This window comes from Panthera leo, chromosome C2, assembly GCF_018350215.1.
Source record: "Panthera leo isolate Ple1 chromosome C2, P.leo_Ple1_pat1.1, whole genome shotgun sequence".
Lineage (NCBI taxonomy): Eukaryota > Metazoa > Chordata > Mammalia > Carnivora > Felidae > Panthera > Panthera leo.
The window spans coordinates 60,837,420-60,852,184 of NC_056687.1; the positions used below are offsets into that span (position 1 = coordinate 60,837,420).

The 14,765-nt window shown below is 35.5% G+C and overlaps 1 protein-coding gene across 4 annotated transcripts in view; it reads right to left on the reverse strand.

Moving 5' to 3' along the window:
• The window catches only part of ZBTB20 (zinc finger and BTB domain containing 20), a 764,386-nt gene that overhangs the window by 451,661 nt on the left and 297,960 nt on the right, over positions 1 to 14,765 (reverse strand). For all 4 annotated transcript variants that reach the window (XM_042954830.1, XM_042954828.1, XM_042954831.1 and 1 more), the window contains exon 9: positions 10,049 to 10,122. The gene's annotated coding sequence lies outside the window, so the exon portion shown is untranslated. The remainder of the gene's footprint in view (positions 1 to 10,048; positions 10,123 to 14,765) is intronic.

Here is a 14,765-nt window from a genome sequence, read left to right on the forward strand (position 1 = left end):
CAAGTTTTCTAGGTGAGATGAGTCTGTTAACTTATGGAGCAGCCAGTCTAGTGGGCCCCTCCCACTAACCAATGCTGCAAGAAGATAAGACAGATAAAGCCCTAAATGTGTAACCCAAATTCACAGCTGTTCCTACCAGCCCTAGTCCAGAGAACAGAACTCTGATAGTAATAACAGTGGCAATGGCAACAATGTTAGACATAAATTGATTATTGACTATTTAATAAAGTCCTACAATATTCAAGTAAGTTAAGCAAAGAACAGTTCAGTAAAATTGTAGCAAATTTCATATGGTCAAGTTTAGTGCAAAATTGCAAACAAGTAAATGTCAAAAATCTTAATCTTTGAATACTCAGTAACTGTCAAACATGAGCAAACTTCTTTTACTATATCTTTGAGGACATTTTATCATAGGAGGTTTATAAGTCAGAGAATCTGATACTACCCAGAACACTGAGTTCATTCTACATTCAATTTTCATGACCTCCTGAAAGAATGTCAGTTTAGCACGGCCTCTTCCCTTTTCCAGATGACAAAGAATGGTGCTTTCACATTGTCATTTGGGATACATGATGGGGTGCATTTAGAGCCAATGTACTGCACCTGATGTGTAAAACTCTTTATTGTTCTAGAGAAACTTGTGCCTAATTCCCTGACAATTAACTGTTTCAAAGAGTCACAAGTCTCCCAATTGCTTGTCACCAGTCTCGAAGAGATTAGATAAGCTTCCTCCCTGTTACAAAAGCTTTTCTTCATTCAAAATTCTTTTGAGAACAAAACATTAAACCAGAATTGGATTTTTTTTAATGTTTATTTATTTTTGAGAGAGAGAGAGAGAGAGAGAAGTAGGGAGGAGCAAAGAGAGAGGGGGACAGAGGATCCCAAGCAGGCTCTGCATGGACAGCTTGGGCACTGACAGCAGTGAGCCAATGTGGGGCTTGAATTCACTCATGAGTTGTGAGATCATAACGTGAGCCGAAATCAGACACTCAACTGAGTCACACAGGCGCCCCCAGAATTGGATTTTTAACAAAATACTATAAGATTGTTGAAAACACTTCTTCTTTCTCCTGACAAGACTCAGCAGTTCAAAAGATATATTAATGTACTTTGATTTAGGGCTACTAGCAACATATTGCAAAGTGCAAGGATGAACCAAAGAACAAAGTCCCTTCTGCAAAGTAGAAAAGATGGTTTTCAGAGTTATTTTGAAGACGTGAAGGGACCCTTTCACACAGAAAGACTTGGAAGTCAAACTCAAGAAACAGAGAGGACAAAGTAACAGCTGTAGAACCCTAACAAGAAGGCATCACTTTTAATTACCATGAACTTATGTGTATTGCTGCCATTCTACAGTGACAACGGGTTTTCAAATAATTGTTCAAGTATGTTGATAATGGAAAATGACCTTCTCAGAAATGAGAAGCACTGCTAAAGTTGACACATAGAAGGAAATTCAGTATCATGTCTGAGTGGGAGCTACCATTAGCTAGTGTTTCAAATCTCTTCCTCTTCTTTCCCTTTTTTCCCTCCCTCTTTCTGTCTCTGTCTCTCCTACTTTTACCAAGAAGTTCACTTCTAATGTAGTTCCCAGTGGTCATTAGAAAACAATCTAACAATTCATAAGTATGTTTGGATTTTCAGTTTTGTGCTTTTTTTAGAAGCAGTAACAATGAATTCTTTCATTGACCTATATCTCTGATCAGGCTTATAAGGCTTCAAATAAGTTAATCTTGAGAAGGAAAATGTAAAACTTCTTCCTTCTTATTGGCCTCATAAACACAATAATTTACTTCTTTTTCTTTTCAAAGGTGTGTTCAAGTATGGTATAGCTTAGCAGTATCATTGTCTATGATGTGATTGGGATCTTGCACACAGACGCACAGTGAGTCGAGATAATGTGGGGATGAAAGACTAATGTCATAGATTTGACCTATCTTCCCAGCTCCTCATTTCTCAAAGAAGGAAACATATGCAGGGTATTGCTTTTATTTCTAGACAAGGTGATACAACTTAATTATAAAAGCACCCTTCTGACACACTCTCTTCCTTCTTGGGAAGTTTATGAGAGCATTCATTACAATTCTACTTTGTCAGATAAAGAGCTGAGGTGTGAAGACCACAGAAGACTAAACAGCATCCAGAAAAACAGACTTGAAGGTTGGTGGAACAATGGAAAGAATACCTGGGATCAGACAGATCTGTGTTTGAATTCTAGTGAGGTTTTTACTAAGATATGTGGGCAATTTCATCTCACTGAAACTAGGTTTCCTAAATTTTAAACTAAGGATTATAACATTGATCTTGAGGTACTTGAGGGAATTAAATGTGAAAAGATTTAAGCAGAGAGGGCACCTGCTAAATGTAACTTTCTTTCCTTCCTAACTCTTTTCAAAGTTTGAACTATTAGAGAACTAATGACCTATGTGACCACATGAGCTAAGGCGATAACAAAATGCAATAGATAAAAACACCAAGCAGGAGATAGTACAGAGTTTGAATCAGTTAGGCCTGGCATCAATACAAACTCACTTACTGGCTTTGCAATCTTGGATGTTACTTAATGTTTCTGGAGCTCAGTATTCTCATTATAAAATGGAAATGATTCCTACTTTGCAGGGTGGTTGCTGAGTGTGGTAGCAAGGATTAAAGACAACTTTTATAAAGCATCTGGTACATTAAGTAAACAGATTGTGAGTAATACATATTGTTCAGATTTTTATTAATTAAAGCTTGTCTATAGACTCATCTCCTGTACTTAATATTCCTTTTTCCACCCAAGACCTTGAAAGGGTGATTGTAGGGGTGCTGATCACTGATTAGCTGGTTTAGCTGTGTTAATCTAGCTCCTAAGAATTAGGGTTACAGTTCCAGCCTTGCCATTAACTATTTAACTGTATGTCTTAGATAGGACTTCTAGGCCTGAATTTTGTTCATCTCTAAATGAGGAGGCTGGAACAAATAATTCCTAAGGTTCCCTGTTGCTATAATATTTTATGATTATAGTGTCTTTTTATTGAGTTATAGCAGATAAATCCTCATATCTTTAGAGCTTAACCTACTTCTCTATGGTTTAATTTTCACATTCCCTCTACTGTATTTATTTTCTCCCTCCCTTCCTTTCCTTTCTTCCTTCTTTCCTTTCTTTCTTTTCTTTTTCTTTTTTCTTTTCTTTTCTTTTCTTTTCTTTTCTTTTCTTTTCTTTCTTTCCTTTTTTCTTCAAAAGGGGATAATTTCTATCTATATTAGTTTTCAAGCAAACCAATAACTCCATCTTGACTTAGTGGTATTCCATGATATTAATGCATCACACTTTAATATAATCTGGATTCGGGGGCACGTGCATGGCTCAGTAGGTTAAGTGTCTGACTTTAGCTAAGGTCATGATCTCGCGGTTTGCAGGTTCGAGCTGCGTGTTCGACTCTGTGCTGACAGCTGACAGCTCAGAGCCTAGAGTCTGCTTCAGATTCTGTGTCTCCCTCTCTCTCTGCACCTCCCCCACTCATTCTCTGTCTCTTTCTCTCTCTCTCTCAAAAATAAATAAACATTAAAATAAAATAAAATAAAATAAAATGAAATAAAATAAAATAATGTCGATTGTGTTTAATCCAGAATTCAGTAATATTATAGGTAGCAATAATGAGGATAATGATGATACATTTCAAGCCTTTCTATGCCTCCAGGCCCCTGGTCATTGCACATAATAAAATATACCAAAATTAAAAATAAGATTAAGGTTTAACAGATAAAAATACATCCTAGGAGTAAAACACATTTTTGGTACTCATTCTGACATTACGCAATAAGCACTTAAAAATAAACAAAAATAAGAGATTCATTAACCAACAACAGAATCTTAACAATTATTAACTAGAAAAGAAATAAAATTAACTTGACCTTATCTTAGAAGGTTGTCAGAAATCAACTTTGGTTATGTAGATGGGAAATATGTTGTGAACTATTAGACCTTAGTTTCAGAAATCCAAACCCTCCTCAAACTCAGAAGTGAACCTTCAGTTAAGATTCGAAATAAATGTATAGATTCTATGAGCTTGTGCATAGTATTTACTTTTGAATTATTTTCATCTTAGTCTATTCAATTAGAATATACATTATATATTATATTTACTTATTTATTTTATATGTACATCTATTAATGTGTTTTTCCAGCGTATTCAAAATAAAGTCCAAATTCCTCACCCTGGCTACTCCTCTGACTTCACTTCCAATTACTCTCCTCCTTTGTCTACTTTCCTCTAGCCACTCTGGAATTCCTTTATTTCCTTGAATACACAAAGTTTGTCTTTGCCTGAAGGCATTGTCCATGCCGTTTCTGTCTGGAGCTTTCTCTTCCTTCCACGTTTCTACCCCCACTCCAAATTCTTCACCTGCCTGATTCTTCCTGTGCTTCAACTATCAACTTAAATGACACTTTCTATGAGAATTCTTACCTAAGCACTCAATGGATAGTATAGCAGATTTTCTCCATGCATTATAATCTTACATACTTATTTCCTCTTTTCATGAACTAAAACTTGTAATTTTGTAATTATTTGTTTACTTATTTAATGTCTGATTCCTTTAGGAGACTATAAATTCCATGAGAGCCTAAGGGATCACTTCTATATTCCCAGGATTAAGCATGGTTGGATAATGAATTAGTGATTCTATTGTGGTAGATTGTATAGAGTTTAGAAATGTTAATTAAATATGGACTCTATTCCCAAAGAATTTGTTTTCTAGTAAAAGGATAAAGCATACACATAAGTGTTGTTAAAAAATATAGAAAGTAATTCGTGTCTCAAAAAAAAGTGTAGGTAAATGCTACATTAGTTTCTTAGGCTATTGTGAAAAATTACCAAAAACCTGTTGCCTTAACAGAAATATATTCTTTCACAATTTTGAATGCTAGAAATCCAAAACCAAATTGTCAGCAGAGCCACTACAGTGTTAAGTGAGTTTGGTAAGCAGGGGAGAGTGGATTATTTCTGGCTACATCAAGGAGGGAAGGTTTCATGGAATTAACAGTATTTAAAATAGACCCGGAAGGATGGGTTAGATTTGCACATGGAAAAACAGAATAATGGCCATTCCAGATGGCAAGAACAATATTAATAAAGGAGGGGGGAGGGGATAGTGAGGAAATTTGGCTCGAGTGTGTGGTATATTAAACCACAAGATTAAGTCAGAAATGAGGTTAGAATTAGATTTTAGATGGTCATGAATACTGGTTAGAAATTGTTTGGTAATTAATCTAGAATTACTAAAGTTTTGTATGAACAGAGGTGACATAATCTTAGAACTCCTGCTTCAGGAAACCTAATGAGGTGGCAGTGTTTAGGATGAGCTGGTCTCCCTTCCCCCATCTCTCTTAATTAGAAGATAGATCATTGCAGGCAAGAGAAGATGAAAGCCTAAGGCAGAGGTACCAAGGAAGGAGAATTAACAAGAGTTGGCCACTTATTGGACACCTGGAGGATGGTGGAAAGTAAGAATGATATATTTTGAGTCAAGATGACCTGGGTAGTTGAGATGAAAAAAATTAGCATAGTCAAAAAGAGGATGATTTTTAAATAGAAGGATAAATTCAATTTTGATATACTGACTCTGAGGTTTACATAAGGACATTGGAAATATAGGACTGGAATTTGGGAGAAATATCAGGACTAGAGATATAAATGTGTGAGTTATCAGTAGTGAAATGACTGAAGTCATGCAACCCTGGAAAGTGTCAAATTATGGGAAGAGTATGAATGTGGGGTTTGACAGATATATTCACATTCTATCCTTTATATTACCTGCTGTATGACCTGGGACAAATTGTTTAATCCCTCCACTTTCTCAAATACACAGAGGGGGGGAAATAATATTATCCTTTAGTTAGGATTATAGGATTTAAGTATCTAAAAGGACCTATCTTTTTAAGATATGCTTTCATATTTTGGTGGCATGATTCCCAGTAAGAAATATATTTATTTTGCAATCCATTATCTTAAAAATTTGTAATATACTTTTTATCAATTTTTCCCTGTGATACTATTTCATTAAAAGCATATTGACTGTGATCTTTCAATTGATTCCATGACATATGAATGAGTTGCAACCCATGCTTTGGAAAACACTGGTTCCAACCAGTATCCTATATTCAGATCTCACCATTACTATTCACTGTTCCCTCAACTTGTATTTTTGTTACTTCCTCTACTTGTGCTACTTGTTAATATCCTGTAATTTCTTGATAGTCCAGAAGAAATGATAACTATTTACTTACTCCACTGCACCCACATAACATTCTGTCTTTAAGAAAGACATATCTAGGGGCGCCTGGGTGGCTTGGTCGGTTAAGCGTCTGACTTCGGCTCAGGTCATGATCTCGTGGTCCGTGAGTTCGAGCCCCGTGTCGGGCTCTGTGCTGACAACTCAGAGCCTGGAGCCTGTTTCAGATTCTGTGTCTCCCTCTCTCTCTGACCCTCCCCCGTTCATGCTCTGTCTCTCTCTGTCTCAAAAATAAATAAACGTTAAAAAAAATTAAAAAAAAAAAAGAAGAAGAAAGACATATCTATTGTCCAAACAGATTATGAACTCCTTGATGATAGGAACTATATGTTATTTACCTCAGTAAGACGATTTGTTCATAAGGGGCACAGAATAAATTTTAATTTATTATTATAGAGAAAAGAGAGAACCGGTCTGAGGAGAGAACCTTGTTGGACACTTATATCCAAGGCCCTTCCCTGGCATCCTCATGAATGCTTCAATTCTTCCTTCTCTCTATGCCAAAGCTTCCATTGAATTTTTTAAGGCAGAACACCATCTCCTCATTTGGGGCACAAAGACATAAGCCACCGATATTTGTATATAGAAACTTGAGCTTCTTCACAGTGGGGATGGAAAGGTTTGGAAGGTATAAAATAAATCTGAGGAAGAAAGTAAGATATATCCAGGACTTAGCTGTGGGTAAAATAATAGAAAAGTTCCTACACTGGTCTCTTTGGATTGCTAAATGACAGAATCCAATAAAGGCAACCTGAAATAAATTACTAAGGCAAGTAATTCATTTTAAATTATTAAAGTTTATTTCATTTTTTTTCAGACCCTGAAAAACTTTTCTCTGACAGAAATGACCCCTGGCAACAGTGACATTCTGACACCATGTGTGATGCACTCACTTGGGAAGTCTGAATTCCATGTCACAATGGCTCTGTTCAGATTACTGGTTTTATCATGCCTATAAGCACAATTAAACTACTGAAGTTTCCAATGGTCTTCTGTCCACTTAGTAAATCATCATAAAGAATATTAAGTCAACCAAATAAATTTGCTTCCATGTGACTCATTGTACAACCGGAGGCATGGTATCAAAATGTATAAAAAAATGAAAAAAAAACTTTTGTTAACAATGAATGTTTTCAGAATACCCTTATATATTAATTTTGGGCTAGTCAGTGGAGGGGACTAACAGTTCAATGGGTCTCATAAAATGAGCCTAAGGCAATTTGTTCCCTAGAAACACTGTTCAGGCCCTGAGTACAGAGGAAAGATCAAAACCCCAGAGTCTAAATTTGGGTTGACTCTCAGGCCTAGATGTCTAAAGGGTGATCTGCACTGCTGGTCATTATGGTTTGGGTAATTTACATGCCCTACCCTGGGCCTCAGTTTATTTATTTCAAAATGAGGTTATTGGACTTCTACTTCCAGACTTTCTACCTGTAATGTTTGATGAAGCTCTACCTTAAAATCCCTTTCACCTCAATTATTAATCTTAAAAAAATGTGAAATGTGTTTACAAAGTTCTTTGATGTCCTTAAACGTTATTCAACATGATAACAGTACAATTCATTAAGCCTAAATTTTATCATTTTAGTTTTGCCTCAGAGGCCACGTTTTATGAAAGCCTTAATTTGCATCACCAGCAGCTGATTTAATAAAAATGAAGGGACCCCCTTTTGGAAATAAATTAAAATCGGTGGGGGAGGGCAAAGAACTTTATGCAAAGAAAACACCAAAACAAACAAACAAACAAACACACTCAGGAAGCTAAATTTAAAAGGGGTCAACAGGTTCTGAGTTCTAAAGAATGTTGTGGTCTTATTAGTGCTGAGAAACTGGTCCTGGCTTTTTATGCACTGAGAGTTGAAGTTTCTAATCACAACTTAGACCAACGGGTGAAGAGTCCATCCTGGAGTCAGGTAGATTTATCTTTGGAGACAACTCCAGTGTATGGAATGTGAGACACAACCTAAATGGAAAACTTCTGGAAACCATTTCACAGAAAAAGGATATAGTATGAACGCCCTCCTCATCCTGGTGATGAGAGAGAAGTGTAAAATCAATGAGGAGAAAGACTGAGAGACTGATACCTGATGCAATATGAGGAACAGCTCGTTTGCCTTTGACAAATTCCTTTAAAATTGCCTTCCTGTCAAAAACTTTCTTCAACCCCTCTCCACAATAAATGCCCTCTGAAAGAATGAATCCTGAAGTTCTGACTATTAATAAATTTTGTAATTGTATTAATAACAGTAGCTATTTCTTGATTACTATTATTATGCCAAGCACTGGAGATTACAAAAATGAATAAGAAACAGACCCTACTTTTGGAGACCTTCCTGTCTATGAGTTTGAACTGTTGTAGTTATGACAAAAACATGATAAGCATCATTTATCACTCATACTAGCCAAGCACTGTGCTCAGTGGGCAACATGCATAAGCTGTCTGTCCAGGCTCCCTTTCCATTCATCAGATACTCTGACTGTGAGATGATCTTGCTCTGTTCATGCATCATCTCTCTCCTCCCACCAAAAAAAATGGACGTAGCAGAAATTCAGACCATAGGTAGAGATATTTCAACAACTTCCGGACTATCTATAGTCAACACACGAGAACTATAGCCAATAGTGAAAGGGTGCAATGAACCAAGGTAAAAATGGAAGAAACCGAATCACCTTTAGTGCACTCTGTTGGACAGACATGGTGGCACTCTGAAAACCACGATGCAGTGTACCCTGCATCCAGCATTCCAACAATGACTCAAGGAGATGAATGTTATTGAAGTGTTTTGAGACTCTAAGGAAAGATCTTGCAATACATTAAACTGCAAAACTTAGGAAGACATCATAACCTTCTGGATTTCATTACCAAAACGTACATTTTCATCTAAAATTAAAAAAAAAAAAAGATTGACTTTTCTCCTAGTATTTCACAACCTTTGAGTGCAGCATTAAAATGCTTTTCTTTTATCCCCCACCAACTATAAGCTTCTGTTTTCTTACCCTGGGCGTCTGAATCTTTTATATGCTCGGGTTCTATTCACTGCCTGTTATTCAGACATTGAAATCCCAAGTGTTAATTGTTCTTCCAAGTACATTGACAAAACAGCAGCTAAATAAGGGTAGACCAGACTGTGGTAGACTCTGACATGCATTTATGGAACAATGGGGCTCTGAGAGACAGCCTTGTAGCTCACGGGAAGACATAAGATGTGCTATTTTGACTGCTTCATAGCAGAATGGGGAACACACGCACACAAGGGAATTATGCATTTTACTTAGTTTTGCCCAAAGTCCTCAAGGCAACAGAATCTTGTGATGTCATCATGAACTTTTTTTCTATCCATTTCCATTGACACAAAGGCTAAAAATTTCTAATGACATCACAAAGGAAAAAGGATTCTATTTTGATTCCATAAGAAATCTATTACCTTCCATGAGACTTAAACAAAAATGTGAGAATCCTTCCTGTCAGGGTGTATGTCACTGTGCGGATTCACAGTGGGTGACACCCTCCCTAATGCAATTCAAACCAGGCAAAAAAAAAAAAAAAAAAAAAAAAAGAGGATTCACAATTTGGGTTGAATAAAAAAGACATATTGAATATTGTGCCCAGCAAATTTTCTTTTTTTATAGAAGGAAATCATTTAAACATATATTTCTTCAGGGATATTCAAATTTTTACTCATGCTTGGTTACTATGTTACCAATGTTTTTGTCTTTTCTTGGGTTGGTCACAAAATCACAGAGAAAGAAGGTACAGGAAGCTTTCACTTACAGGAATGCAGTGCAGCTCAATCTTTTGTTTTTAAGGTGCAGTGATTTTAGTCTCTAAATGTAACTTCAGGCAGTCTGAAAAGAAACAGGTTAAAATCTCTTTCAGTTATAATTGGTATTTCAGATTTAATTAAAAATTAAACTTTCATAATGTTTCACCATCCAAAGCAATGCATTATCAGTCAAGCGTGGCTTTTTTTTTTTCTGTTAAGGAAAAAAAAAAAAAACTCTTCCCAGACTAGTTTTTTAATGAAAAGAAAAGGATCTAAAGAGTAAAAAAGAAAAAAAAAAAAGCAATTCTGAAAAACAAAATATGCCTCCCTGTTTAGGACTTCATAATGATACGACTAGGAACTCAGTACCTCTGAATTTTAGCTAAATTCTATCTGATTTTTTTAAAAACTCCTAAACAACAATTTCACAGCCTAAAGATTACATAAAATGTTAATTTTAGAGAATAAAGAAGAAAATCATTATCTGAATACACATGTTGAAGGGAAATTAGGACTTGACATAGAATTGGAAAAAAATGTTAGATCTACTACTTTCAAGGGACTGAATTGGTGGTGGGGCAGATGGTAAAGTAGAGGTAAATGGACATATTTAGCAATACAAAATGCCCACTGCAGTGTATTGTGGGTTTGGCATGCCGTATACCACATCATCTATACGTATATCTCATCACATGCAGCTACTGCTCTGTGAAGCAGCACGGGAAGACCCTCAGGATTTGAACCAGAACTTCCTGTTTTAAATAACTGAACCACATTTCTTAATATGTATTTCCAATCTTCAGATTGAGAGTCCAGGCATTAAAATCTCCAACTACGTCATAAATATTTGGGCTTAGAATGGCACACTATTTTTTCAATCCTTTCTTTCTTCATTCGACACCATCTCTAAATAAGATAACAGTTAAAAAAAAAAAAAAGAAACAGACTAGATTAAGTCATCCTTATTTTTAGCTTTAGATAACTGACACTACAGGATTTAGAAAAATATAGCTTTTTTAGTGTGAAATGAAGATAATACAATTATCTTTCGTTTACTTCACACCATGGCAGTACATTTTTTATATATTTGTAGCACTAAATGTGGTATGTTTATGTCCACTTTCACATGAGTGCAAGGTAATATTTTAGTATCTCCACATATGAGAGCATGATCATAAATCACCCCTGAAATTGCCTCTATTATTAGAAATTGCATCTAGTTCCAACTTATGAATTCTATTTTCTTTTTCCCTTGAAGTATATGGAGGAATATTTTAGGTATTGTGTCTACTTGATATATATATAGATTTTAAATGCAAACTGGTTGAGATTCACAAAATCCATCCATGAATGGATCAGAAAAAAAATCACTGACATTGACTAACTAAACTTTTCCCCTGCTTCTCATATGCCTGAATTAGACTAAAAACGCACCAGTGTAAAGACAGAAATTATGGAGGCGTCACCAGGGACAACTGAATGAGAGGAGGGGAGTGCACATATTTCCTTATAAGGCAACAAAACATTCATAAAAGAAACTGACAAAAATAACTCATGCTCAGAATTATATGGAATAACAATAATCCTCGATAAATGATTCAGAAATATAGAAACTGCCCACCTCTATATAAATCTGAACTACTGATTGGTATTATTCTACTCACCACTCAAACAAGGTTAGTGAAAAACTGATTCACTATCTAGTTCATGCAAGAAAATGTGATGAAAACTAGGCTGCATATTTATGTATAAACTATTTAACTGACAACTAGCAGTTCAATTTAATCAGTCAGATTTCCTTTTCCTCAATTCACCAGATGTTGAGTCAACTGAACTATCAGTTCAAAATAAGAAAGTAATTTCTATGAACAGACTGTCTGCTATGTTACATTCTCCTCCTTCCTCATGTATTCCTCCTCTTTGACCTTTCTCTTCATTTCTGTTTCTGCATGTTTCTTCCTTACTTTCACTTTCTTCCTTATTTTTTTCCCTCTCTTTTTTTTCCCCTTGGTGAGGGTAATGAAGCTCAAAAATAACATCTTGTATCCTGTTGAGGGAAACTTGGTCACAACTATCCTTCCAGATGACAAACTCATTCTTAAATGTCTGTTTCTCAATCCAAAGAAAACAGAGCAATTGAGAAAATAGAGACGCAACATCACTTACCACTACCAACACCACCACTTTTAATTCCCATGCTACATTCATCACAAGGAGGACTAAAGTTTATTTATATTATCCCCTAACCTCAAATAGGACCACAAATAAGACTAATAACAGGACCATTTTGTGGCACTCAGGCAAACGGCTGGGCAAAACAGATGGATCTTACTTTGCGCCAGGACTCAAAAAATACAGTCGCCAACTCACTGTTGGCGACTACATATCTTGGCCCAAAGATGGACCTGGAAGTGGGACCAGTTGTCTTTGATATGAATACTGTTCCTATTCATATCTGCCTCATGAGATAATCATTAACTCTGTCACTATGTCGTGGGGTTAAGTATTGGATAGAAACTGGAAAAATGGTCATCAAGGAAGTGAAATATTCTGAAGGCATGTCGGATTAGATTAAGGAGCACAAAGTCAGGGCTGGAACACTTTTGGCACTACTGTCCACTTTTCAACTTCCTGTTTTTTTTTCAAGTTCAGTACTGTACACAGTACCCACCTTTAAAATAGTAGATTTCCAGAGTATGTGTCAACAATAAGAATATTTTGTTCTTGACATTTCAGGTTCTAAAATCTGCTAATTTTTTTTTAAGTCACCGAGATCGACCTCGGTCATTATTAAAATTGACCACCAGTATTAGACTTCTTTAATCAGGACAAAACTATGTAAGGCTTTATAGATTACAGTCAACACCCAGTGATGCACTGGGAAACAGCTCAGTCAGTAATCAATGCAAATTACAAAGCCCGGAAGAATGCTTCTCTTGGCAGAGACCCTTTAGCAAAAGAGTTGTGCATTCTGCACTAGTTAGAGATTCTGAATGGCTTTCCAGAGAAGTAGCAAATGCATTATATTACAGTAACCTATCCTGTAACTCATGAGTCCAAAAAACAAAGCCCTAGACAATAAAGAAAACTGAAGGGGGGTGAGGAGCTATAGATCTTAACACTGACTAGTAACAAAGGGCTGCTTCTGACCACACTCTACTTTTTAAAAATCTTCACATGCATACAAGTTTTAGGCATCACCAGGTCACAAAACTTCAAGAAAAGAACAACAAAGCACTCCAGCTTAGGAGGTCTATGCTAATTCAGGCATTTCTCTTAATGTTCTCCCAACGATTCAGCATCGATTGTATCTTGCTCAGATCATTTTTGAGAGTTTATTCACCTATGATTTATCCATTCTGACACTGCTCAGATGATTTTTAAGAAACAAACCCTGTCTGTGGTCAGTGTAGAGGGAAATTATAATATTTTAATTATTTCTCTTAGTCTTTTTTTTCTTTTCACTTAATAATTTTTTATTATGGAAAATCTCAAGCACATGCAAGAGTAGGGAGCTTAGTAAAATGAGCTACCATGTACTTACTCATCACCCATGGTCCATCTTTTTTTATCTATAGTCATCCACTTTTTCTTCTATCAGCTCATTTTAATGACAATTCCAGATATCATATCATTTTATCCACAAATATGTTAGTATGTAGTACTAAAAAATAATGACTTCTGAAAATCATAACAAATATCATCATACCGTGTCAAAAATAATAGAGATTCTTTAATTTATTAAATATCTTAGGTCAAATGATTGAATTTTAAATGCTTTTTGTTCTTTGTTCATTTTTATGACTGGTTAGTTTGAATTAGGATCTAAATAAGATCCACATTACATTTAAGTCATAACTCTCTTTGAATTGATAAATCGCTCATTTTTTTTATTTTAACTTTTTATTTTGGAACAGTGTCATGCTTATGGAAAAGTTGCAAAGATACTTCAGAGAATTCCTGTATTTTCTTCACTACCTAACATTAACATCTTATATAACCATGGTAAATTCGTCAAAGGAAGAAATTAACATTGGTACAATACTATTAACTACATACTTTATTCAGATATTACCTGTTTTCCCACTAATATCTTTATTCTGTGCCAAGGGTCTAATTCAGGATACCACACTGCATTTGGTTGCCTTTTCTCCTAAATCTTCTCTAATCTGTGAAAGCTTCTCAGTTTTTTCTTGTTTTTTTTTTTTTTTTTTTTTATGACCTTGATAGTTTTGAAGAGTGATGGTGGGATAATCCTCAATTTGGATTTGTCTGATGTTTCTCATGATTAGGTTGGGGTTATAGTTTTAGAGAAGAATGCAAATGAATGAAGAGCTCTTCTTGTAACATCCTATCAGGGGGTACATGATATCCATATGACTTATCACTGGGGATGTTAATCTTGGTCATTTGGTTAAGGGAGTGTCTGCCAGGTTTCTCTTTCCTTAGTTTTAATTAGCATAATTTCATAATTTTAACAGTCTATTGAGGTGTAATTTACATAACATAACATTCACCCTTTTAAGTGTACAACTTAAGGATTTTAAATAAATTTACAGTGATCATCACCATAGTCCAGTTTTAGAACATTTTTGTCATCCCAGAAAGAGTCCTCATGTCCTTAGTCAACCCACTCTTACCCCAACCCCAGACAATAACTAATCAGCTTTCTTTCTCTATACCTTTACCTTTTCTTGACCTTTCATATAAGTGCACTCATACAAT